This window comes from Aquarana catesbeiana, linkage group LG01, assembly GCF_042186555.1.
Source record: "Aquarana catesbeiana isolate 2022-GZ linkage group LG01, ASM4218655v1, whole genome shotgun sequence".
NCBI classification, from domain to species: domain Eukaryota; kingdom Metazoa; phylum Chordata; class Amphibia; order Anura; family Ranidae; genus Aquarana; species Aquarana catesbeiana.
The window spans coordinates 496,288,205-496,315,424 of NC_133324.1; the positions used below are offsets into that span (position 1 = coordinate 496,288,205).

At 43.6% G+C, this 27,220-nt stretch overlaps 1 protein-coding gene and 1 long non-coding RNA gene across 12 annotated transcripts in view; one reads left to right on the forward strand and one right to left on the reverse strand.

Annotated features, from left to right (window-relative positions):
* GATAD2A (GATA zinc finger domain containing 2A) overlaps window positions 1-27,220 on the reverse strand; it is a 141,135-nt gene that overhangs the window by 82,242 nt on the left and 31,673 nt on the right. For 6 of the 11 annotated variants that reach the window (XM_073592388.1, XM_073592363.1, XM_073592381.1 and 3 more), the window contains exon 1: window positions 19,812-19,948. The exons of 2 other annotated variants lie outside the window; for them this stretch is intronic. The gene's annotated coding sequence lies outside the window, so the exon portion shown is untranslated. Of the gene's footprint in view, window positions 1-19,551; window positions 19,704-19,811; window positions 19,950-27,220 lie in introns of those variants that run through there. 3 more of the 11 variants (XM_073592396.1, XM_073592416.1, XM_073592345.1) reach the window with 3 other exon arrangements.
* Window positions 19,357-22,009, forward strand: LOC141103145 (uncharacterized). The gene is made up of 2 exons (XR_012235255.1): window positions 19,357-21,493; window positions 21,931-22,009. It is a non-coding gene; the product is annotated as an uncharacterized lncRNA (long non-coding RNA).

Genomic DNA, 27,220 nt, shown 5'->3' on the forward strand with positions numbered 1-27,220 from the left:
GTTGGACCGTGGGCTGCCATAGATTATCATTGTGCAATATTAAAACCTTGGGCACCATGCAGGCCAGCCACCAGCGACCCAACAAATGCAGACATAATCGGTTGATAAGGAGCACGGTGGACACCTGCACAAAGCATCCTCCCGGTCAGCACTGGGGTCACGTTAGCTGCGTGGGGGAGAGAAGATGAGGGAAAATAAGTGCAGGAATACTAACTACAAAACGTGCATTTGCTTTGGAAGAATAAATCACCTCTTATTGATTCAAGCAAGGCCTATTGTAGGCCTCATTTTTGCACGTTTAGCTCTACCTTTCTAACTTTTGTAAAACACTTTCAATAATTACTATTGAAACAGAAGAATGAATTGCCTCCAATGTTGGGTGTCTTATGCATGTGGATGCTGCTGTAATATGTAAATTATTAGCTTTGTTTTTTACATTTTAGAATAGTGGTGTCTCAAGATGGTGTATAATTTTAAAGGATGCATTGGCTGGAAAAAGGTTTGGTTAACACTGGTCAAGGGAATTAAAAATGGAAATAACTCATCAGGACATAAAACACTATAGTGTGGCCCCTTCATTCACAGTATCAAAGTGGCCTTGGATGCATTTTGGTTTTCAGTAGCTGCCAGCCTAGGATTTAAACACAGCACCACCACGCACATTAAACCCTTTAACACGATCATCCTGAACCACTACCTAAACACACATGCTTCCAATCCTATATCATACTATTACCCAAATAAAAACCTATTGCACGCTCCAATAGGGTAATGTGAAAAATGGATACAATATGGTAAGAATTACTCCTGCGCTTGTGAGAGCGTTTGTTATGTAAAAGGTAGTATTGTAGATGGTAAAAGGTATGAAAGAGATGGTAATGCGTGTCCCGCTGCCTCAGCTGACCAGGGGTGGTCTGGAGAAGACTTTGTGGAAGGAGGTGTATGGAGGGCGCGTGATCAACTGCTTACATCAAAACATATTTGGTTTAATCATGTATAATGGAATACAAACAAATAAATAAAACCATCTGAATAATACAAATAATACTTTCATATAAACAGGTAACAGAATATACACTGAGGGTTTAAAATGGGGATATGCCCATGTAGAGGCAGATGTTTAAAAAAGGCTGACGCATTTCGAAGGTGACCTCTTCATCAGAGCCTGAGAGAACGGGAAAAGAGTCTGTGTGAGCCAGTAGGCCGACGTGTACATCATCAGAGCCACTCTCTCCTGTGAAATGACAGATGACCAGTCATGTGATCGCCTCTTGGAGCGCACAGCCACGCCCATTTCATCCGGCGTGCGTTGCGTCTACAGGCCACACCCACCTTCCCATGATGGCCACTAATACTCCCAGCCCACCCCCAGACCCGCCCCCCACCAGCACTTAAAACTTCATGACATGTCCTCAGCACACCATACGCCTTTGTCTCAGACAGAGAGACAGCTCCTCAGGCACCTGCGGCTCTGATACTACTCAAAGACACTTCCTACTCTACAGATCACACGGCCCCCTGCCCTCAGGGACGTGTGCAGGCTACAGCTCTCCCCTGTACACCTTTGGAAACAGGTCAGTTATGTTCACTCTGCACCTGTCCACATCTTTTTACCAGTGTCCTGAGGGACCCCTCATTCCAGGTCACTCTCCCCTCCCCCTGTTCATCTCTCCTCTCCCTCTGCAGGCATATCCAACAGTCCTGCATCGCTGCAAAAGAAACATATATGTTTTTTCAACTATACCATTGCAAGTAGGTACGATTCCACATCAGCTTACTAAACTGACATCTTGTCTTCTAGCAACTAACACCACTGCACCCGCATAGCTCATATGCATTCCACATTTTATATCTTATTCTATTCACATGTGACACTCCCTGTCACCATGCTACACCTATTGTGTATTCCACTCTACTAACATGATGCCTATTTAGTATAGGCACATGTCATGTGCACTTAAGTGGGCTCCATCTATCTATTTTTTTTTTTTGTCTGTCTATGAGGACGTATTGCTACAACTGTATCGTTATACTTGTGCCCTTGGATGTGCATTCTGTGATCATTTGTTCACATCCACACTCTGTTCCAGCACAGCTACCTTGATACTGGCAGAGATGTTCACAAAATGCGTATGTATGCATGTTCTTGACATACCAAGTGGTGAGAGATGGTTCTTCTGGTGTTTTCTCTGTGTATCCAACATCACCCACAGGTTTCCTATGTGCAAATTTTTCCCATCTATTTCTTTAATTGTAATTTTATATCTACATATTTTATATTCATATATCTATATTTATTGTATGCTCCCTCTTATATATACAGTACATATATATTAGTTCATGTTTTTTGCTACAATGTCCACCACTAACCAATCATCATTTTGTCTCTATATTGATATGGTACCTTCCATTATGTAATTTTACAGTTTTTAATTTTTCTATATATTACACGTCTCCAGTCTGTAGTGTACAGTGCACACTTACCATGTGCCCCTCACTATCCTGTTTTTGATTTATATTCCACCTAGAACGTTTTGGACGTGGATTACTATGGAGCTCAGAATAAGTGACTATACATCACAGGATATACCCTCCTACTAACCACTCCTCCCCATGTACACGTCGGCCTACTGGCTCACACAGACTGTTTTCCCGTTCTCTCAGGCTCTGATGAAGAGGTCACCCTCGAAACGCGTCAGCCTTTTTTTAAACATCTGCCTCTACATGGGCATATCCCCATTTTAAACCCTCAGTGTATATTCTGTTACCTGTTTATATGAAAGTATTATTTGTATTATTCAGATGGTTTTATCTATTTATTTGTATTCCATTATACATGATTAAACCAAATATATTTTGATGTAAGCAGTTGATCACGCGCCCTCCATACACCTCCTTCCACAAAAACGCTCCAATAGGGACAAGCCATACACAAATATAGACTACTGAATAAATCAATTTTTGTGAGGGCTCCAGCAAAAGTCTGTCATACCAAGGTATGGTATGATTCGTACAGACCTGATCTGCAACTGCTGGGTGTCTCTGCAATGTGTGACTCATCACAGATAAGATCCCAAACTAGATAACATTTCATTTGCCAATGGATTGTATAGCAAACGATGAATTAAAAAAAATAATAAAACCTCCTGAAGCCTCTTTACAGTCACTTCCTGTCTACTGTACGCCAACAATTCCTGCATGACATTTCTCAATGAGGGTTTCTTGGCAGAGTGAATAGTAAACCATGGGTACATATGGTGTGGTTTAAAGGCCACTTCCACTGGAAGTTTCAGTGACAGGATGAAAATTCAGGAGTACAACTGGAAGACGGAGCTACAACGTCATCACCCTGTAAGAGGGAGTGCCCACAAACTGACCTCTACAGCAGCATTACCAGGTAGGTTATCAAAAGCTGCAGATTTAAAAACACCGAAAGAGACTGCAAAATACATTGACATGTCAAAGCTTTAAGGGAATTTTAATGACCAAGAAGAAAACCTGTCAAGAAAGGAATATGTAGGCTGCAACTTCCGACATCTCCTTTTGCAACTGCCCTGCTACCATTATTATACTTTTGATTTTGATACTAGGAGTCTTTGCCCTGAAGCGTACATATAAAAGGGTTTATCACTTTTCCCAGACAAATTTGCTTTTATGCTTGTTCTGGGTGTGACACGGGCATACTGAAGCCAGAAGCAGCCAAGCAACTAGAGCAGGCCTTGGCCCAATCTCCCCTTGAGCCAGCTTTAAAAACCTAAGGGCTAGTAAATCCTGTCCATGCTCTGTGCTACCCTCTGCTAGAACTATCATGCATGTCAGGTAGGGGGATCACTCAGCCTGCATGAACAAGCTTTCAAGCAACGGGCATTCAGCAGGACACTCTGGATCCATGGGACGCCAGGATTTTGTTAAAGTCCTGGACAATCCTAAATCTGGGACTATTGGGAGGTATAGACATGGTGCAAACACCACACACTGTCATAACACACTGCAATTGATGCAGCATTGTAAATTTAAATAACTGAAAAGGCAAAAAATATAATATATATATATATATATATATATATATATATATATATATATATATATATTTAATTTTTTGGGATAGTGGAGAGGGATAATGTATCTGGTTATTATTGTGGTCTGTGCCCCTGTTAGGGAGATTCAGCCTACTTGCTATCATTGAAAGTAATAGGACAGGAAGTGAAGGAAAATCTCCCAAATGGGACACAGATGGCAGAAAAACTGACATGGATTATACTTGCTATAGGGGACGTTCACTGCCTAAACTAGTCTCTGTAAAAAAACTAGAAATGTGAGCCCTTCAGCTGGCCTTACAGGGAGGAAACCTGACTAGTTTCTGTGCCCTCATACCAAACATCCTTTGATTGAAAGCTAAAGGGAGTCAGGTAGAAATGAAGTCGGCCGAAGAGAGGTTGCATCCCATGCAGCTGCTGTTTGGGTATTCCAATTGCAGCTGGCTATAATACAATAGTTGGTACTGCAGATTTGTCCATCTGCACTGTATAGCAAGGATGGAGAAATCAGTTCTAATTTTAACAATCAGTGCATCAGTGCTTAAAGCTGTATACACCAGGCCATCCCTCCCCACACATGTAAACATACAACAGTACAGTCATCCAAGACACTACCACCCATGTGTGCGTCTTGTGCTGCCTTCAATCTCCTCGCTAGCACTAGCCATTGCAATAAAGGGCATGCTTTCCACTTCTTCCAGCCAGGTCCGTACCTCTGTTCAGACAGGATGAACAGCTTTGCAGGAGCCTGCACACTGCACACACAATGCACAGATTGTGGTTGCAATTCTTTTCATGTCTCACTGCCAATTTTTTAATGAACGCACTTTATTTCATCAGTTTTGTATTTACTACATTTTTTCCAAAAGACGGACTGTGCATTTAAATGATCTAAATCAAAGAACACAAATGTAATATAACACAGCTTACCAGTCCTTAGATATGGCAGCTAGATTAGTTTTTGTTGAAGCTTTTATTTTTCTTTACTCTCTCCTAGTGGTCCTGCCAGTCCGGCTTATGAAGTAGCAGCATTGCCAACCTGGGCTGCTCAGTCCTGATTTGGAGCACAGAAAACATCCCCTCTCCTCATATCCACAACATATTGAGAGTTGAACTGGATGGAGCCAAAACACTGCTTGGGGGATTTCAATACAGTGGCACTTCTTTAATATGTATAACAAATAATTTCTATGGTATATTTTTTATTTTTTTTTGGGGGGGGGGGGGGGGGGGGACAAAAACAGGGAGCAAATAGGTGAAGTTAATGGTTAAGGTTTGCATTTAAAACTGAACGTCACCCAAAAGAGGAAGGAGAGCAGGTCGTTTTGACAGGTACCCATTTTCACTTGATCGCCTAGGCCAGTGGTTCTCAACTCCTGTCCCTAGGACCCACTAACAGGCCAGGTTTGCAAGATAACTGAAATAGGTGAAATCATTTTCTGCTCAGTGATTGCAGTATTCTAGTCTGCATCTCCCCAAGGTAAAATCTGGCCTGTTAGTGGGTCCTGAAGACAAGCATTTAAAACCAGTGGCCTAGGCGATCTGAGCAGACGTTCTTTCTTCCCCCTTCCTACCTGCAGCCTTCTGTAACATGAACTATTTACAAAGTAAAGCAAGGCTTGCGCATGTGCAGTGGGCAGCTGGCTGTAAAGCCTCAAGGCGTTACAACCAGCTGCCACAGTTAACATGCCAGCGCCAGGTACCACAGCAAACTCATCCAGAAGTTCGGCCCCCTCCTCCACCGCCGAGCCATTCACAAAGTGCAGCACACTTGGAGTATGCACAGTAAGGAATCGGCTGTGGAGCTTTTCTTTACCCAAGATGACGGTGGCAGCACACGGAAGCCTATTGAAAAATCAGCTTGGGTGAAGACACCGCTGGATTTATGGACAGGTAAAAGTCCTATTAAAAGTCAGCAGCTGCAGTATTTGAAGCTGCGGACTTAATTTTTTTCTGAAGGAGCCTGGAGCTCCGCTTAAAGGCCTAAAGTTGAAAAACCGTGCCTTAGGTGACTCCCTACAGGAAAACTGTACAAAATTCAGAGGCCTAGTAAGCAGAGGCTCGAAGTAACTCTGACCAAAGCTAATTTTATAGCTGGAAAATAAATAAAATTATATATATATATATATATATATATATATATATATATATATATATATATATATATATATATATATATATATATATATATATATATATATAAATTTTATTATTATTACCTTCCAATGAATTTACCCATCAATGGCCTTTTAATTCTATACAATCTTTCATTTGCACAGCTAAAAAGGTTATATATAAGTATTTCCTGACAGAGCAAATCATTGTCCATGCTCAATTTCGATGCCACCTTACTAGACAGTGAGTCAACTTCAGTCCAGTGATCAAGAAGCAGTACCAAACCATGAAGTAGCAAAGTGATGTTACCGACTGGGGAGAGGTATGTATCAAAAAGCCAGCTAACTAAACCTGCAAATCTTTGACAGATAAAGAAACAAACAAATGGGTGGTGTGTAAACGATTAGGCCATTTGCCAGGAGTTCTGCACAAAACACAAGAATAGTCTATCAGTTTCTGGGAGTCAACATTAAAAAGAAACCAGCTTGTATGGAAATTGCCTTTTCTGATTTTTTCTGAAAATGTACATTGCCTGGCTGATGTGTGAAATGATTGGGGTCAGGAACTCAGGAAGTATTGAAATCAAAACAACTATGCAAATCAGGAACTGACTCCATGCTGACTTCAGTGATCTGAATGCCTATCCCAGTCAGTGACTCAAAGTACTGAGGAAAAACAAACAGGCAACCGGCATTTAAAGAAGTGGTCCCTAACAGCAGCATCTGTAGATATTGCAGTACAGCTTTAATCTTTTTTGCTGTATAACAAAATGACATAAGCATCATTCTTACAACTTTACCCAGTTTATTCCAAACCTAGCCTGTGCAGATGCTGATCAGTCATGCTCGTCTTCTTGTGCCTTGATGGGAACCTCCACATTGGTTCCCCACAATCTGTTTACTACTGTAAGAGCTGACCCTCTGCTCTTCTATATTCTCTAGAACTAGCCAGAACAGCAGGCTTCAAAAAAAAAAAAATACTTGTATCCATCACTGGAAACATGTCAGTTTGCCTGCTACAGTTTCCCATGCGGTCCCTAGTATCAATACATTGATTTGATGAGCAGAAACAAGTCACAGAAAAATTGTGAACTCCTGAGAGGCATGCCTTTTCCAGGCCTGTGAATAAGAAAGTACTGCATCCTTAGATAAGCAGCCAGACAGCATTTTCATAAGGAGAGGAGAGCAACAGCAGCCTACATAATTTTCAGGACAGGTTACCTTTCAAGCACAGCTAAATGATGTGCAGTCACTTTAAAGAGGAAGTAAACCCTAATGGGGGTTACCTGACACAGGAGCCTGCAATGTCACCGCTGTCCCCTCTGCTACGGAGCATCCATCTTCTTCCTGGGTATAGTGGCTCCGGCGCTGTGATTGGCCGGAGCCACGTTGACGTCACTCCCGCGCATGCGCACGGGAGCTGCCACTAATGGCATATCACCGTTAGCAGTGGCATGCTCAGTGCGCCTGCGCGCCGCATGCACAGTAGACAGCGGTGCCTGTCTTTCTGCAAATGTCTCCTAAACCATGTAGGTTTAGGAGATATTTCTTGGACCTACAGGTAAGCCTTAATCTAGGCTTACCTGTAGGTCAAAGTGGTCTGTAAGGGTTTACAACCACTTTAACCACTTGCTGCCCGCCTGCCGTCATATCCGCCGGGCACCCACGATTGCCCGGTAACCGAGCAGGACCGTGGATCTGTGTGTGTAAACACACAGATCCACGTCCTGTCAGATGGGAGGAGACCGATGGTGTGTTCCTTGTACAGAGGAACACCGATCGGTCTCCTCCCCTTGTGAGTCCCCTCCCCCACAGTTAGAATCACTCCCTAGCAACATATTTAACCCTACAGCGCCCCCACCTGGTTAACCCCTTCATTGCCAGTCACATTTATACAGTAACCAATGCATTTTTATAGCAAGATACAGATCGCTGTATAAATGGTCCCAAAAATATGTCGAAATTGTCCGATGTGTCCGCCGCAATATCACAATCACGATAAAAAAAAAAAAAAAAAAAAAAAAAAAAAAAATAATCGCAGATCGCTGCCATTACTAGTAAAAAAATAAATAAATAAAAATGCTATAAATCTATCCCCTTATTTTGTAGACACTATAACTTTTGCGCAAACCAATAAATATATGCTTATTTCGATATTTTTTACCAAAAATATGTAGAAGAATACGTATCGGCCTAAACTGAGGAAAAAATTTGTTTAAAAAAAAAAAAATTGGATATTTATTATAGCAAAAAGTAAAAAATATTGTGTTTTTTTCAAACTTGTCACTCTTGTTTTGTTTATAGCACAAGAAATAAAAACCGCAGAGGTGATCAAATACCACCAAAAGAAACCTCTATTAGTGGGGAAAAAAATGATAAAAATTTCATTTGGGTACAGTGTTGTATGACTGCGCAATTGTTATTCAAAGTGCGACAGTGCTGAAAGCTGAAAATTGGCTTGGGCAGGAAGGAGGTGAAAATGCCCTGTATGGAAGTGGTTAAACAAGCTGTTAAGCAGGACAACTTGAAGTTTGTTAAAAGCTTGCTAGTAGCTTGTTTAAAGTGACAGAACTCTCAAAAAGTAAAACCACACACACTAGCAACTACTCAAAGACGAACACATGTAATTGGCCAATTGTATTTAAAGATAACAGGCCTAACCTCCCTGACAGTATGATTATTTCAGATTTTTGCGTCTCAAAGCAGTACAATTATTTTGCATAGAAATTTGGCATTTTATATTGTAGGTCTGTAATTCTTAGTAATAACACCCTTAAATCTGTCCTCCAAGAGTCTAGTAGATATCCCGGGTATGATGAAGTTTGAAACACAAAATCATAGAATAATATAATAAATAATAATAATATAATCAAATACAATTTCCCCACAATTCACTCAATTCTGCAACTGTTCTAATTTATAATAGCTGTTTTCTAGTTGGTCTAAAACCACTTTTGACGTAAAGGGACACTTTTTGGTTGCTATGGACAATCTCCAGTTTCCAGGCAGAAGGAACAGTGAATGAATGAGAGAGAGAGAGAGAGAGAGAGAGAGAGAGAGAGAGAGAGAGAGAGAGAGAGAGAGAGAGAGAGAGAGAGAGAGAGAGAGAGAGAGAGAGAGAGAGAGAGAGAGAGAGAGAGAGAGAGAGAGAGAGAGAGAGAGAGAGAGAGAGAGAGAGAGAGAGAGAGAGAGAGAGAGAGAGAGAGAGAGAGAGAGAGAGAGAGAGAGAGAGACAGACACACACACACACAGGGCATTGGACAAAAGGGATGTGGAATGATTTCATACAGTCATGTAATCTGTAGGATTACAGTGTACTGTATGTGTTATGAACTTTAACCTTTTTGAATTTGCCGCCAGGCTCCGCCCACGTGCGTCACGACACTCACAGGGAATGGAGCCCGGCACACAGGACATCAGGGCGGAAGAGAGAGCCCACGGACACAGCGGGGGGAACATCGCAGGATCCTGGGGACAAGGTAAGTAACCTCTTCCAGGATCCTGCAATGTAATCCCGAGTGTGGCTCTGGGTTACTGCTAATAGTGCTGAAATTTAACCCCGCCACACTCGGGAAAACCGCCAGGGACGTTACAGGGGTTGTAAAAAAGGAAGTTTTTTTTTTTTTGTTTTTTTTTTGTTTTTTTTTTTTTAATTATCTTAAAGCATTCTTTGCATTAGGATAAAAAGCCTTCTGTGTGCAGCAGCCCCCCTCACAATTACCCGAGGTCCCTCTCTGTCCACTAGTCTCTCAGCCGTCCGAGATTCTCCCTCCTGGTAGGCTGAGACACAGCAGCAGCGCTATTGGCTCCTGCTAAAGTCAGCCAGCCAATCAGGGGAGATAGGGGGCGGGGGACAGGCCTCCACGTCCGAATGGACACAGAGCTGCAACTCAGCTTGGGTGCCCCCATAGCAAGCTGCTTGCTGTGGGGGAATGGAACAGGAGGAAGGGGCCAGGATCACAGAAGAGGGACCCCAGAAGAGGAAGATCTGGACTGCTCTGTGCAAATCCACTGCAACAGAGCAGGCAGGTATAATAGGTTTGTTTTTATAGGGAAAAAAAAATGAGACTGTATAAATCACTTTAAGGTTTTTCCCAAACATCCTAAATAAATTTACAGAAGAATTGAAATTGGCCCCTAATGTAATATCTAATAGGGCGGCCAAGTACCACTTTTATGGACAGAACTGGCTTCTTTGTCTGTGGGAGGTGCCAGGTATACAAGAATAATCATCAAAATAGAAGACGATAAAGTTTTACATCTAGGTCTAATAGAAGGGAAAACCAGATCGACAAAAATTGAATGTGTAACTCCACCAATGTCGCATATTAGAATGTTTTGTGGCAAACAATACATGGGTCAGACCACTTGGAAATTGGGGGAGCACATCAAATATATTAGAAAATGCATTAAAGTGGAACTTGGTCAGAAAATGAAGCAACTTCAGGCTGGACTCTTCTGCAGGAGTAGCAATGTAAAATATAAGTGCCTATAATGTTTAAAACACTGTCTCACCCTGCTCTGCACATTCTCAGTTGCTCTTTATTTATGGCATTGTGCCCAAAATCAGAGCCACTAGAGGTCGATCTGCTGACAGCCTAAAGATTTATTGCTGCACAGGGGCTCTGGGCTTCAACAAAATATTAGATACATGGCTTGGAAACGTTAAATACAAGAAATCTTAATGTGTCCCTAGACACAAACTTTTTTTTAGCAATTGATAGTTTTTTTTTAGTTTGGGCTTTTGTCTTCTACCAAAATATACACCTTTTTAAAGATCCTATTTTTCATATTTGATTAGTTTAAGTTTTTTTTTTTTTAACTGTAGATTAATGTATTACTACATCTACATTACATCTAGTTATGACTGCAGTTTGTGACACCGATTGAAATATGGCTGGTTTCATCATGCTATGTATATTGGGAGGCATGGGTCCCCTTCCCTTACTGTGGCAGACAAAATGGCTTTATGACTTCTTACAATGGTAATGTCCACTAGGCGATGTAATGATTGAGTGATCTTGATTAAAGCAGCTTTCAGATGGTACAGGGTTAATGATGTGGTATTTTTGACACCGTGCGTGCAACGTCAGGATTCTTAGGAGAAGAAGCCATGAAAGTGTGCATATGTGACGTCATGCACACAACATATGGCATGCTATGGAGATTAGCTGGCACTCTGCTGGAAGGGTGAGGATTGCTGTGGTCTCCCTCCAGGCTTAGAAGTACAATACCGGGGACTGCATAGTGGCCATATTACGATGCCTGCAATCCTGTAATGCCACTAATGCACTTTTGTGTGAGCAAAATATTTGGTTTTAGACTTGATTAATAAAAAGATAACAATTTTGCCATTGCTTTGATGACTGTGGGCTGTGATGTAATAGATGAAGGCTTCAGGGTATGGATACGCAACATATGCACATTTCAACCTGCCTTTGATTTGGCGGTCACAACTGCTGCCGAGTGCAGTTTTGATGGGTGGAGGAACACGTGGCGATTGTCACTGAGAATGCTAAGACGTTTATCAGCTTTTTTTTTTTTTTTTTTTTTTTTTTATTTGGATGGACGTGTTTTTTTTTTTTTAATAAATTTTATGGGTTAGATATCCAAGTCTTGCACTCTTACAGTACAGCACTCCCCAATAAGATTGGTGTTCTTCAGGACCTTGTTGGGTTCCATTGGTTCTTTTTGAAAAAGTGAATATCTTATTGGGTGTTCGGGTAAAGAAACTGTAAAAAAAAAAAAAAAAAAATAAAACAAACTAAAAAACATCTCTATACTTGCCTGCTCTGTGCAAAGGAATTGCACAAAGCGGCCCAAAACCGCCTATTCTCAGTTCCCCTACCGGCGTTCCCCTCCGCTGTGTCAAGTTCCCCCATTGGAATGCCTCCGAACATTCCATGCTACCCATATTGAGTAGCTCAGAGCTACATAGCCTTTATTAGCTTGTAGTCCAGGTTCCCATATAAGTGTTTGAGAACAAAAAAGGTAAGATGTAAAAAAAAAAAAAAAAAAAAAAAAAAAAAAAAAAACACTGGATAAACCTTTGAGTCACTTGGGAACTACCTGTGACTCCTGTGCCAGGTTGGGGACCACTGTTCTAGCAGGTTACAAACAGATTCTACAAATGGTTATGACCAGATAATAAATATGCTGGCCTGCACAACCAAAAATATTAAATGCCTATTAAAAGTTATAGACAAGTTACCCAAAAAGTAGCCTAACTACTCTATTCATTTTACAGTTTGTAACACAATACCTTAAATGACACAAGGTATCATTGTAAAACTCATCAGCACCACTTATGAATTACTCCTAAAATCAGCAACAAACCTAACCTTGCCTTAAAGTGGTGTTCCAGCCAAAATTTAACTTTTTAAATAAAAATAACCCTATAATACACAAGCTGTATTCTAGTAAAGTTAGTCTGTAAACTAAGGTTTGTTTTGTTAGTTTATAGCAGTAGTTTGTTATTTTATACACTTACAGCAGGCCGTGGCCATCTTAAGTGTGGACATCTGAAGCCAGACTGTATTTCTTCCTGGATCTCATCCTTGCAGATCTTGCAAGAGGTTTCGGGCCAGGTTTCCATAGCAACGGCAGTTTCAGAGGAAGTTGCCGCCCCTTCCCAGAAGGCATTGCAAAGAGGAAATGATGTGATAGGCCGCGGCCAGGGAGGAGGAAGTGAAAAATGAATACAGCAGATATACAGTAGGTGCTGAGAAAAAAAATTAAAAATATCCAATTTGTTTACAGTGCACAGTTTAGTGAGGGATGCTGAAGAGTTGTAAAAGTGGGTGGAACTCCACTTTAAAGCAGGGTCCTGAGCTATTTCAGCCTCAGTCTGCTGCACACTTCCAACTGGCCCATGGTCATCACGCAACCTCTTCCTTTACACTACAGTCTGGATGTCAAGTTCAAGTACAGGTGTGATATCTTGATTCCAGGTGATGCAGCAAGTTGCTGAGCAGTAAAACTTATTTATGCCCACTTTTGATCTCATGCAAGTGTCTAGCATCATGCAGACATTCCTGAGATAGAGAACTGCTAGGTGAAGTCAAGAAGGCAACTTTAGATCAATTTATTGTACAAACTTACTGAAGCCAATTGCAGAGCTCAATTTTCATCAAACTAAGTCTTGGAAAAATGTGGGCCTCATGTACACAGATGTTCATCAGCTTCAAAGTCCTCAAGCATAAAATCCTGTGTTTTCCCTCGCCAGGGGAGCCACAGGTGCCATGTACACAGCTATACTCAGGCAAACGCCATAGCTGTTGCATCAGCGTTTAACTGCGCATGTCATTTCCCTAAACACAAATGTGCATGCACAGGTAAATGCCAATGCAGAAGAAAATCAGTGTACACTGTGTGCCAGACCACACTACACAGATCACATAAATAAAATAAAATCACATAGTGGTCAGTTCTCTGGTTATGCTGGGAACTCAGCATGCTCTCCTCCAATGATCAGACCTGTCCTGACTTCCCCCTTCCCCCGCACAGCCATTCACTGGGAAAGACCAGTATCCTGCAGTCTCTCCTCCACTAGTGCTCTCAGCTCCTTATGCAGCTAACAGGATACGTGATGAAAAAAAAAAAATCAAGTTTAGAATGCTTTTTTATATTTTTACACAAACGTTTTACCTTTCAAAGCGAGAGTTTACATTTACACTCACCGGCAACTTTATTATTAGGTACACCTGATCAATTGCTTATCAGCCAATCACATGACAGCAACTCAATGCATTTAGGCATCTAGACATGGTGGAGATGACTTGCTACAGTTCAAACCAAGCTTTAGAATGGGGAAGAAATTGGATTTAAGTGACTTTGAACGTGGCATGGTTGTTGGTGCCAGACAGGCTGGTCTGAGTATTTCAAAAACTGCTGATCTACTGGGATTTTCTCTCTCACAACTAGATTTTACAGAGAACGGTCCGAAAAAGAGGACATATCCATTAAGCAGCAGTTGTGTGGACGAAAATGCATTGTGGATGTCAGAGGAGAAAGGGCAGACTGGTTTGAGATGATACAAAGGCAACAGTAACTCAAATAACCACTTGTTACAACCAAGGTAGACAGAATACCATCTCTGAACGCACAACACATCGAACCTTGAAGCAAATGGCTACAGCAGCAGAAGTCCACACCGGGGGGTCACTCCTGTCAGCTAAGAACAGGAAACTGGAGCTACAATTCACACAGGCTCAGCAACATTGGACAATAGAAGATTGGAAAAACATTGCCTGGTCTGATGAGTCTCAATATTAGCTGTGACATTAAGATGGTAGGGTTAGAATTTGGTGTAAACAAAATGAAAGCATCAATTCACCCTGCCTTTTATCAACGGTTCAGGCTGGTGGTGTAATGGTGTGGGGGATGTATTCTTAGCACACTCCGGGGCCCTTTGTACCAACTGAGCATTAGTTAAGTGCCACTGTCTACTTAAGTATTGTTGCTGACCATGTCCATCCCTTTATGGCTAGTGTACCCATCTTCTGATGGTTACTTCCAGCAGGGTAATGCACCATGTCACAAAGCTCAAATCATCTCACCACTGGTTTCTTGAACACAACAATGGAGATCACTGTACTCCAATGGCCACAATAGTCACCAGATCTCAATCCAATAGAGCACCTTTGGGATGTGATGGAACGGGAGATTTGCATCATGGATGTGTGGCTGAAAAATCAGCAACAGCATGATGCTATCATGTCAATATGAACCAAAATCTCTGGAGGAAGGTTTTGTTTCCAAAACATTGTTGAATCTATGCCACAATTAAGGCAGTTCTGAGAGCAAAGGGGGGTCCCAACCTGGTACTAGCAAGGTGTACATAATAAAGCAGCCGGTCAGTGTATTTTAAAGCGGTAGTAATACAGTCTGTGGTAGAATAAAAAAAAAAAAAAAATTATAAAGATATATCCCTGCAAGGCAATGTTATGACTTTTTTTTTTTTTACCAGCACATTATGAGAGATTTGCCTCCAGTGATGCAATGTCACAGAGAGGCCTGACATCTTCCCCCGGTCTTCCTTCCGGGTTCTCGGTCCCTGACTACATGAGTGGCCGGGGGCGGGATGACATCACTCCCATGTGCCGCGCCATTTACAGCACAGGCTCTAAAGGTTTGGCACCGTAAGCTGGACCTTCAGAGCGCATGCCATGCATCGGTGATGTCATTGGCTACATGCACTCAATATCTCAGAAACTGTGCAAGTTTAGGAGATATTCACAGTACCTACAGGTAAGCCTTATTATAGGCTTACCTGTAGGTACACCAGTGGTGTTAACAGTTTACTACCACTTTAAAACTACACTGTATTGGGCTCTCACGTCTTTTCCCACATTTTCTCTTTACTTCTTTTTTCCTGAGAGCAAAAAACAGACAAGTGATATACCCATTGTCTGTATTGGAAGAGCATCCCATGACAACACCACCTGTTTCACAAGTATGACTTTCTCACAACACCCACACCTTGTGTGTTCAAGCTGGAGAATAGTGATCATGCTATATTTAAACTTTTCTTATTTCATGTTCTCTTTCACAGAGAGAAAAATTAAACTACACACATTTCAGTTCATGCTTGGAAAGCTATATTCATGATTGTTCTGCTATGAACCTATCCTCTAGAAATTCTAACAAAAAATCAATTTACATGAAAACTGAAGAAAAGCCCAAAACAACTAGATGTAATCCCTACCATAGTACATTTCTATGCCATTGTTCAGAAACCGTTGATCTACACCCGTGCACATAAATCGCGCGTAAGCATGTACGCAGAAGTACAAAGTTAACATGTGATGGATAGCCCCCACTTTGTTTCCGATTATTATTGTTGTCTGCTACCAAGGAGACCCTTTTAGTTCACAACATAGCACATCATGGCCAACTACAGTGCTCTCCTGCTTTCCATAGTGGTGTCTGTGTTGTTCACTTGAAAGTTGTACACCAACCACTTGGTCTGCAGTGCAATCACCGTGTAGAAAAATGCTCTTCACCATAAGCATTGAAGTGACCAAAGACTTCAAGAAATAACCGATTCAAAAAACACTATTCTCATCTGTGAAGCAAAAAGGGAAACCAACAAACTGACAAATATATTAAAAAGTAGAAAAGGAAAAAAAAAAAAAAAAAAAAAAAACCCTTGACAGGAGCACAACAGTACTTCAAACAAGGCAAAGTCAGTGACTCACAATACCTATTTCTGTCATGAAGAAGAGCTCCACTTGAAAATGCTAGTTGCCCAGTTATGCTCATCAATAGCTTAAACTACTGCCTCAAAATGCCCCTATAGATCAGATAGTCTGAATTCACTCTGCTACAAGGACTCACGCATACAGGCGGTTTGACTTATACAAAAGTAGAAAGCCCGTTTTTTTTGTTTTTTTTAATTTTGGGGTGCCTGGGAAGCAGCCTGTCAAAATAAATGACAGGATGAAATATTAGGACAAATCACACATACTGCATTGTATAATGCCTGTCACAGCAAGGACGAGCAAAAACCGAACGGTTTCTGTGTATCACATTCACATTGCAACACAGCCACTCAAAACAGCATCCAGCCACCACATTTTTCAGCCTGTCATTGATTTCAACAGGCTGCTGCCAGTAGGCTGTACACTGCGTTTTCACATTGTATAAGCCAGGGCTTGACAAATTTGCTTTGAATCTAGGAGCCAGCTAAAAAAAAAAAAGTTAGGAACCAGTGTTTTCGGAGACAGAGATGGTCAACTATCAATCTCTAAAGGGGGTCGTTGATAATAGGGGGATTCTAATATAATATGGGGGGGCCCTCTAAGGGGGTACTAATATGAAGGGACGCTAAGCTAATGGGGGGGGGGGGGTGCTCTATGCTGCCTGTGCTAAAATTGCAGGACATATCAGGCAGGGAATACCTATTGCTGGGATAACGTGGTCAGAGTCCTACATTTCTCTCATAGTGTCCTGTCCCCCCTCTCTCCTCCTAGACTCTTCTCACACAGTGTGCCCACCTCCTCTGTTCCTGAGGCCCCTGGGGTGTCTCCTCTAACCTGGGGAGTTGATTTCAGCCAGCTCCCAGGCCCTACCTCAGGCTGCCCTCCCTGCAGGGCTCAGCCAGCTCACTCTCGGCCATCGGGCATAGCCGGGGCTCATGGTCAGCTCCTTCGTGCCCCGTCCTCACCATTTTCCCAGCCAACTGCAGAAGCCACCATCTCCAGCTCGCCACCCGACTGGGGGAGGATCAAAATGGGGCAAACTAATGGTGAGGGGGAGAGGATGACAGGCTGCCCAATCATCACTCCCCCACGCAAGGTAGGCATATGATACGTGGCGGAGGAGAGAGAAGATTGCAGGAGAGAAGGTGAGGAGCTCTGTGGATGACTGCCTGAGGAGCTACCCATGCCTGGTGTCACGGCAAGTGGTGGATGGGCTGGTGGGACCAGATTTCTGGCGCCTGGGCATTTTCGAGCCCTGGTATAAACCAAACTGGCTGAATGCATGAGCCCTAAATGTATAAAAATATTGGTTCTGGGTCAGTGATTTAGAAAGAATGATTTAAAGCTATTTTTTTTTTTTTTTGTTTTTTAAGTTTTGGATAGAGTGGAGGTATTAGAACACCTGTCGGGTTTTTATTGCTGTCTGTACCCATTTAGGGAGATTCATACCATTTTTCCTGTTTACTGTTGTCACTAAAAGTGAAAGAAACCCCAAAATGTCTAAGTTGCCCCATAATGGTAATAGAGGGGAATCTTCCAATGGGAACACTAGTTTTGGTGATCTGTGTAAACATCGGGGATTTCGTCTCATTTCCTGTTTTGGCTATGGGACAGGAAGTAAAATCATTCCAATAGGACACAAATTGCATAACAAAGCCGGAAGAGTGTTATAACCCTTACACTACCAAAATAAAAAAATGCTTTCAGTTCTACTTTAAAAACCATAAAGGCAACGAATATGTTCAAAGAAGATGTCAGCAATTGCAACAAGTTTTTATTAGTACAGTTTCCCTTTAAATAAGAAGAAGCGCAGAGCTGACATTAATGCTTCATTGTGTCCAATAGAAGGGAATACGATGCACAGTTTGAGCAGCCTACACGCTAAGTTTCATAACTGTCCAAAACTAAAGTAATTTTTCACAAAGTTCTCATGTTGCTTATCTGTGTTGCCGACTTCCTGTATGAGTAAACTGAAGGACACTGCAATCACCTTGTTTTGTGAAATGGCAGGGACCCAGCTTATGTAAATACAATGCAAACCTTATGTTTGGGCCAATGCATGCAAGTTTCCATAAAATGGTATTCATATCAATTATAAAAGTTGTCAACTGTCTGATTTTTACTACACAAGCGCTCTATGTACACTAAACTTTGCTGACAACACCAAAAGAATTAATGTGAGGAACACTGGTATATGACCAAACCAACACTTAACTGATATAAAAAAAAAAAAAAAAAAAAAAAGTGTTAATTACTGAAAACTTATAAAGTGGAAATGAAACTATTTCAAGCTTAGGGTTTGGAAAAGTTACAACCTACATAACCGGTGTCTCAAACGTGAAAAAGAGTACCAAAGTCTATTTTGGAAGTTGTGCACAACTGGCTTTTGTTGGCTGTGGGACAGAGAAGAATAAAAACGTGACCCAGTAAGAATTAGCGTGGCAGCATTAATGGCGAGAGAGGAAGATCCAGGCTGAAGCTACCCTTGGGCCTGATGCACCTTTCACAGCAGGAAGGACAGAAAGAGAAAAAAAAAAAAAAAAGGAGGAGGAGGGACTTTTATTATGACAGTGAACCCTGTCTGAGAAGAGGATGTTTGAAGATACATAGATCACACCAGGCCCCCTCCCCTCATCTCCACCTATAGCAGTAATACACCTAAATATTGATCAGCACATTTGACAATGTCAGATAAAGCACACCAGTCACCCCGTGTAGCAGAGATGACCACTCCTATCCTTCCGTGCCAGCAGAGCAGACCCCGAATAACCTTTGCCATCACACAGGCGCACCCCACTGTGACACAAGAGGGGCTCACATTAACCCCTTCTTTACACGCTAGAAAACAAAAAACTTCTGTATACTACAAGAGGAGGACCACAGCGAGGCGGCTGATGGAAAGGAGACGTGGGGAAGCTACAAAGTCCCTGGACGATTCCCACCACCTCCTCCTCCTCCTCCTCCCCGGAGGCTTCATCATCATCATCATCATCATCATCATCATCATCTGCCACCGCCGCCGCCACCCACCACCTTTTAACCCCTTCTCGGCCACGAGTAACGTGGAGCGGGGGTTTCCGCGATGGAGTTAAGGCGAGATTACGGGTAGTGAGAGCCAGCTGACCTGTTCCCCAACCCCCCACTCCTAATAGGATAACCGGAAGAGACCCAACAATTACAGCGAGATGGAATCATCACCTAATCGGCGATCAACTTCCAAGATTGTTCCCAGCAGTGATGTAGTAGGGCATCCGCATTCCTTCCCCCAAAACACGAGTGAAATGGTGGGGGGAAAAGGGTGCTAATTACTAAGTGTCAGCTAATGAATCCTCGGCGCCCCTCCCCCACCTACGAGGAGGAGAATCTGTGACTCATTAAATAAAATAATACTACAACTTTTTCCATAGGATTGCACAGCATCTAGCCGGAGAACAAACTTCCCGCCCCCCCCAACTTACGGTGTATCCGGCTGGGCGGGATGGGCCAGGCCGGGTGGAGGCCTCTTACGCCGGGTCCTACACACACGGATCCCCGGTAGTCCTGGCCTCTGCTCACGTTGCCAAATAATGCGCCTCTTACACATGGAGGCTCCAGCCGCCTCCTGTCCGCGCATGCGCAGCCGGCTCTTTAATCCTCCAGACCCCAAACAGGGTGAGGGGAGCGGGCTCTTAAAGGAAACACCAGGAGTCCGTCCAGTCCGTGTGGATGGAAGTTCAGGCTGACTGTGCCCGGGAAAACAGCATGGGGGCAGAGCATAGATCGCAGGTCCTCCTCCTTCCACTCACCGGAACAAGCCCATACAGGAACACTGGACATACACACCAGGCACCCTGTCACTGCAACTACATGTCATCTTATGTCTCATCACACGATTCGGTATATACACTGCGATCATCTGTCTTCAACAACTTCCAACTACATCCTAAAGTCACATGGAAGCACCGCACGTGTCATCAGCCCCAGTGACCTTTCCAAATCAACCCATTATGCTCTTTACACTTGCTGTCAATAATGGCTTCCCTAGCACGTGACCTGGAAGACACAGCCGGCGCCTCAAGAGTTAATAATCCAACAAGGCGTTTCCACAAGGAAGTGACATCTGCTGTAATTTATAAGACTGGCCTGGCCTGTTCCACATAATCTGGACCCAAGTTGTCTGTGTCAAAACATGGCTGGCAAATCGTCACTACAGGAGAAAAAACACATACTAACAATGCAGAAAACGAATTGTTGCCAACTACTGCCCTTGCCTCTGAAAACAACTGGGACCTGACCAGATCACCTACCTAATCAAAACCACTATTGTTTGCAAAATACTGGACAAAGCCTAGGAGATATGGCGTTAAAGTGACAACAATCACCCTGTAAAAACGACCAACTCAGTTTAAAATAGAAATGAAAGGCAAAACATTTGTGTATACATAGAAAAAAGGTACATATAATGTTTTATAAAGTAATCACATTCCCTGTTCTCAGCTGCATAAGAGCTAGGAGAAGGAGAAACAGCAATACACTGATCTTCCCAGTGAATGGGGGCATATCAGGACAAGTCTGATCATTGGAGGAGAGCAGGCCAAGTTCCCAGCACAGCTAGAGAACCGACAATGGTGTGCTGTCCTGCTTTGTGTGGTCAGTTTTTTTTAGGAAAGTAGAGGGACTGGCAGGAACACCAGGGATGTCATACAAGGAGAACAGGATACGTTCTCATACAAGTACATGATACAGCAGGCAAATGTCAGGAATATGAAATGTTGGGTTTACATATTCTTTAACGTCCCAAAAAAGGTTACAGCTAGTAAAGTTATCTTTAAAAGTGTAAATTCACCTTTACAGAAAATCTGTAAGGCGACCTTACACTGGAACCCCTTTCTCCCTGGTCCCACTGTACCAGACTACGGCAATCCCCCACTGTCAGACAGTAAAAAGTCACTTCACCAGTCTGGGGATTTGAAAACCCAGCAGTTTACTCACGTGTCTGGATTGCTAAACCAGTACAGATTACAGGGATTCTAATTGGTCAGCACCATCACATGGACATTGCTCACTCTGATTGGTCAGCAAACAAACGGAGCTTACCCTTTTAGGGGGAGCTCCGCTTTACCAAGGTTTTTAAAAAAAGTTTCAAAAAGATGCTTTTAGGGTCGGTTCACACTGGGGCAACACGACTTCAGCGCGACTTTGTACCGCGACTTCAACGCAGCTTCAGCGCGACTTCAGCGCGACTTCAGCAAATTACAAGGCGACTTGAAGTCGCCTCCATGACAGGCGACTTCGCCTGTGGCCAATCAGCTCTCTGGGAGGGAGGGGGGGGAGGGAGGGGTTTTCCCTGCAAAGTCGCTTGACTTTACAGAGAGATCCGACTTGGAGGCGACTTCCATTGATTTCTATGGTACAGGTCGCCTACCAAGTCGGATCAAAGTAGTACAGGGAGTACGCTCTGAAGTCGGAGCGACTTCAGTAGCGTCTATTAAGACGCTAGCGTTCACTCCCATTGAAACTATTTCTGGGGCGACTTGGGGCGACTTGAGGGCGTACAAGTCGGATCCCAAGTCGCCCCAGTGTGAACCGAGCCTTAAGAAGCAAACACATTCTCTGCCATTCAATTATTTCCTCACTCAATAACCCCCCACCCCCAAAAAGACAAAATTCAATCAGATCAATTTATCAACTTTTTAAAAGAAGCTGTTCTTGACATAACTTTCCAGTCTCAGGCCAGGTTCATACTAGCTGCGTGGCTCGCAGGAGGGGTCGGTTGCATCCCTGTTCTGTTTCAGGGGCAAATCAGGTACGAATTTTTGCCCGAAGTTGGAGCTGAAATGAAGACAAAGACACACAGGACCCTTTTCCAGTCTCCCGTCTTGCAAATTGGATGTGGGGAAACCCTTAAAGCCTTAAAAGGGGTTGTTAAACCCTCGTGTTTTTTCACCTTAAAAACGTGTTAAAAAAATTGTTGCGCAAATACCATGCGACATAAAAAGTTGCAACAATCGTCATTTTATTCCCTAATGTGTCTGCTAAAAAAAACATATATAATGTTTAGGGGTTCTGAGTTATTGTCTTGCAAAAACATTATGATTTTTACCTGTAGGAGAGGAGTGCCAAAATAGGCCCGGTATGGAGGTGGTTAAACAAACTGCTAGCACTTTGGAGGAACAAGAAGTTGCAATAGAGCTCGTGTATAGTGGACCGAATTTGTCTTTTCCAGAGCAGGACATGGTTTCTTTAGCAATTGAAACACCATTAGTTAACCACCTCAATACAGGGCACTTACACCCCCCTTCCTGCCCAAGCCAAATTTTCAGCTTTCAGCGCTGTCGCTGTTTAAATGACAATTGTGCGGTCATGCTACACTGTGCCCAAAACAGAATTTTTATCCTTTTGTTCCTACAAATAGAGAGCTTTCTTTTGGTGGCATTTGATCACCTCTGCATTTTTTATTTTTTGCTAAACAAATAAGAAAAAAAAAAAAAAAAAAAAAAAGTATTTTTGTGACTGTTATAACATTTTGTAAATAAGTAAGTTTTCTCCTTCACCGATGGGCACTGATAAGGTGGCACTAATGGATGGCATTGATAGGCATTGGGGATGGGCACTGATTGGCAGCTGCCTGGTGGTCTAGGGTGGCAATCCCTGGTGGTCCTGATAATCAGCACAGACCCCCCCCCCCCCGTCAGGATAGCAGCCGATCGGCTCTCCTCCACTCGCGTCTGTCAGACGCAAGTGAGGAAAAGCCGATCGACGGCTCTTCCCGGTTACATCATGATCAGCCGTGATTTGACACGGCTGATCACGTGGTCAAGAGCCTCAGTCAGAGGCTCTTTACCAAGATCGGTGTGTCAGACTGACACACTGCACCACCTATCGCCACGATGCACGCCCCCACAGGCGCGCAAGAGCGGTCGTGCTTGGTGGACGTCATACGACGCCCGCTCAGAATGAGAGGTGCACCGCCTGGCCGTCATTTGATGGCCATCGGGCGTGAGGCGTTTAAAGACAAGCTCAGGAATCATTACAAAATTCCCCCCAGCAACCTTTACTCGCCACCTAAATACAGTAAACCATGCCACCCCCTTCTCCAGTGTTATTTACCTCATTTGATGGGTGTAGCCACTCATGTTGTCACAGTCCAGCAGTATTTTTACTGAGTGGTCTGTCTGTCCTTACTCACCAACATCCAAGACTTGAATAAGATTTACCTATACCGCTTCAACATTGTCACATTTAAAGTCTATGGCAGGCAGCCCAGGTGGATTTTTACCAGCCGAACTGTAGACAGCATAGGTTACCGCAGAAGGAGGCAAGAACCTGCAGGGGTGTTTGAGGGTGGCGCAGTGGAGTGTATTGAGGGAACTAGAGGGGAGGGGGGAACTTGGAGGATTTATATATTTCTGAACTTGGTTAACCACTTCCTTACCGTGCAAATTCCAGCACTCCTCTCCTACAGTACATGTAAAAATCATATTTTGCTAGAAAATTACTCAGAACCCCCAAACATTATATCTATTTTTTTTTAGCAGAGACCCTAGAGAATACAATGGCAGTCTTTGCAACTTTATGTCACACGGTATTTGCGCAGCAAATTTTCAAACGCAATTTTTTTGGGAAAAAAAAAAAGCACTTTCATGAATAAAAAAAAAAACCCACATAAACACAAAACAGTAAAAAGTTAGCCCAATTTTTTGTATAATGTGACAGATGTTATGCCAAGTAAATAGATACCTCACATGTCACGCTTTAAAATTGCCCACACTCGTGGAATGACGCCAAACTTCGGTACTTTAAAACCTCCATAGTCGACACTTTAACATTTTTCACAGGTTACACGTTTAGAGTTAGAGGAGATCTTGGGCTAGAATTATTGCTCTCGCTCTAACATTTGTGGCAATACCTCATGTGGTTTGAAGAACGTCGTTTACATATGGGGACGCGACCTACATATGTGCTCGCTTCTACATGCGAGCACACGGGGATGGAGCGCTTTAATTTTTTTATAACCACTTTTATTCCTATTACAAGGAAAGTAAACTTCCCTTGTAATAAGAATGGTGTCCTCTTTATGGAGAGATGTGGGCTCTATAAGACCCCACATGTCTCCTTCAGGCTGAGACAAAAAATAAAACTATCTCAGGGTTTCCAGCCGAGTCCCCGGCATGGTATATTTCCGCCAGAGAGAGAGAGAGAGAGAGAGAGAGAGAGAGAGAGAGAGAGAGAGAGAGAGAGACTCTTGTGCACATCGTTTGCTTAAGAGGGGGTTCAGGTGAGTATTAAGGCCCATACACACGATCAGACTTTTTGACAACATGCAAAATTAGCTGTTTTGGGGCAACATCCGACCGTGTGTACGCTATATCGGACAAACTTTTTCGGTTTTCATCTGACTTTTGTTGGCTGTGCGAACGGACAAACTTTCCGGCAACAAAAGTCAGATGGAGCAAAGTCCGATCGTGTGTACACAAAGCCATCGGACTTTTGTACAAACTACAGTACCTGCCCGCAAGAATGTTTCCAGCGCGCTCGCGAAAGGGTACTGTATATCTTGTGCTGGCTGCAATAGGAAAAATACATTTTCCTATTGCAGCGAGCACGAGAGGGAATTCCCCTCTGGGAGCATACCAGGCCCTTAGGTCTGGTATGGATTTTAAGGGGAACACCCTACACCGAAAAAACGATGTGGGGGTCCCCCCCAAAATCCATACCAGACCCTTATCTGAGCACGCAGCCCGGCCGGTCAGGAAAAAGGGGTGGGGACGAGCGTGTGCCCCCCCCCCTCCTGAACCGTACCAGGCCGCATGCCCTCAACATGGGGGGTGGGCGCTTTGGGGCAGGGGTGATGCCCTGCGGCCCCCACCCCAAATCACCTTGTCCCCATGTTGATGAGGACAAGGGCCTCTTCCCGACAACCCTGGCTGTTGGTTGTCGGAGTCAGCGGACGGAGGGCTTATGGGAATCCGGGAGCCCCCTTCAATAAAGGGGGCCACCAAGATCCCAGCCCCCCACCCTATGTGAATGAGTATGGGGTACATCATACCCCTACCCATTCACCTTGGGAAAAAAAAGTGTCAATAAAAAAAAAACAAACACTAGTCAGGTTTTTAAAGTAATTTATTAGGCAGCTCCGGGGGTCTTCTTCCGACTTCTCCGCTCTCTCCGGCCTCTTCTCCCGGGCTCCTCCACTATCTTCTGCTCTTTTGTGCCGTCTTGTTCCCTCTTCTCTTCTTCCGATGTTGACACGACACTCTCTCCCGCTGTAATGCCATGTGTGAGGTGCGCAAAGACTTATATAGGCATGGGGCAGGTGACCCTGCCCCTTATGACGTCACAGTCCCGGGGCATGATGGGACTGACATCATAAGGGGCGGGGTCACCGGGTGACATCACCCGGTGACCATGCCCCATGCCTATATAAGTTGTTGCGTACCTCGCACATGGCATTACAGCGGGAGAGAGCGTCGTGTCAACAACGGAAGAAGAGAAGAGGGAACAAGACGACGGAGAAGACCGGGCCACCACTATCAAAAGAGCGGCAAAAGAGCAGAAGATAGTGGAGGAGCCCGGCAGAAGAACTGGAGAGTGGGAGAAGAACCGGACACCGGGTGAAGAGGCCGGAGAGAGCGGAGAAGTCGGAAGAAGACCCCCGGTGCTGCCTAATAAATTACTTTAAAAACCTGTCTAGTGTGTTTTTTTGACACTTTTTTTTTCCCCAGGCAAATGGGTAGGGGTACGATGTACCCCATACTCATTCACATAGGGTGGGGGGCAGGATCTGGGGGCCCCCTTATTAAAGGGGGCTCCCTGATTCCGATAAACACTTTGCCCGCAGACCCCAACAACCAATGGCCAGGGTTGTCGGCAAGAGGCCCTTGTCCTCATCAACATGGGGACAAGGTGCTTTGGGGTGGGGGGGGGGCCGCATGCCCCAAAGCGCCCACCCCCCCCATGTTGAGAGCATGCGGCCTGGTACGGTTTGGGGGGGGGGGGGGGGCCCTCGCTCGTCTCCACCCCCGTTCCTGACCGGCCAGGCTGCATGTTCGGGTAAGGGTCTGGTATGGATTTTGGGGGGACCCCCAAGCCGTTTTTTCGGCATAGGGGGTTCCCCTTAAAATCGGGGAAACCATGCCGGTTTTTTATTTAAAATTTGGCGTGGAGTTTCCCCTCATGATTCATACCAAACACCAGTTGGCAATGCTTGTCGCTCATCGCAAAAGGAAAAAACTGTTTTCCTTTCCGATGAGCGAGCCAGCTCAGCGCCGGCTCCCGCGGCGGGGCTCGCAGGTGTCAAATCTCGCTGATACAGAAGTTGACCAAAGGGTGGCAGTAAAGAGCTGAAAAACCACATGATTTGGTGAAAGTTGGATGAAAAAGTCCTGCCATGTGTATGCTTAATTTAAGGCCAACGCCCTTTGTACAAGAACGTTTGTACAAAGTCCTATCGTGTGTATGAGGCTTTAGAATGCATAAAAAGGTAAAAAAAATCTTCAGCCTTTACAACCACTTTAAAGTAGAACAGAAGGCAAAACTTTTTTTTTTTTTTAGTTTTGGCCAAAGTGGAAATGGATTAGAGCACCTCTGTGCCACCGTTAATTCATCCTCTTTGTCCTGTTTACCATTATCATTGAAAGCAAAAGAAAATCTAACATTCTGACTTGTCCTCAGAAAAGCAAAAGGGAAAATCTTCCAATGGGGGGCACTAGTTCTAACGACCTGGGGGCCCCAAGGCATTACCTTAATTTGCAGGGATCTCTCCTCACTTCCTGTTTTGGCAGTGGGACAGGAAGTGAAGGTAAATTTTCCCAGTGGTACAAAAAGCACACTACTGATGGTACTGTGGTTAAAAAAAAAAAAAATATATAAGTTTTTGACTTTACAA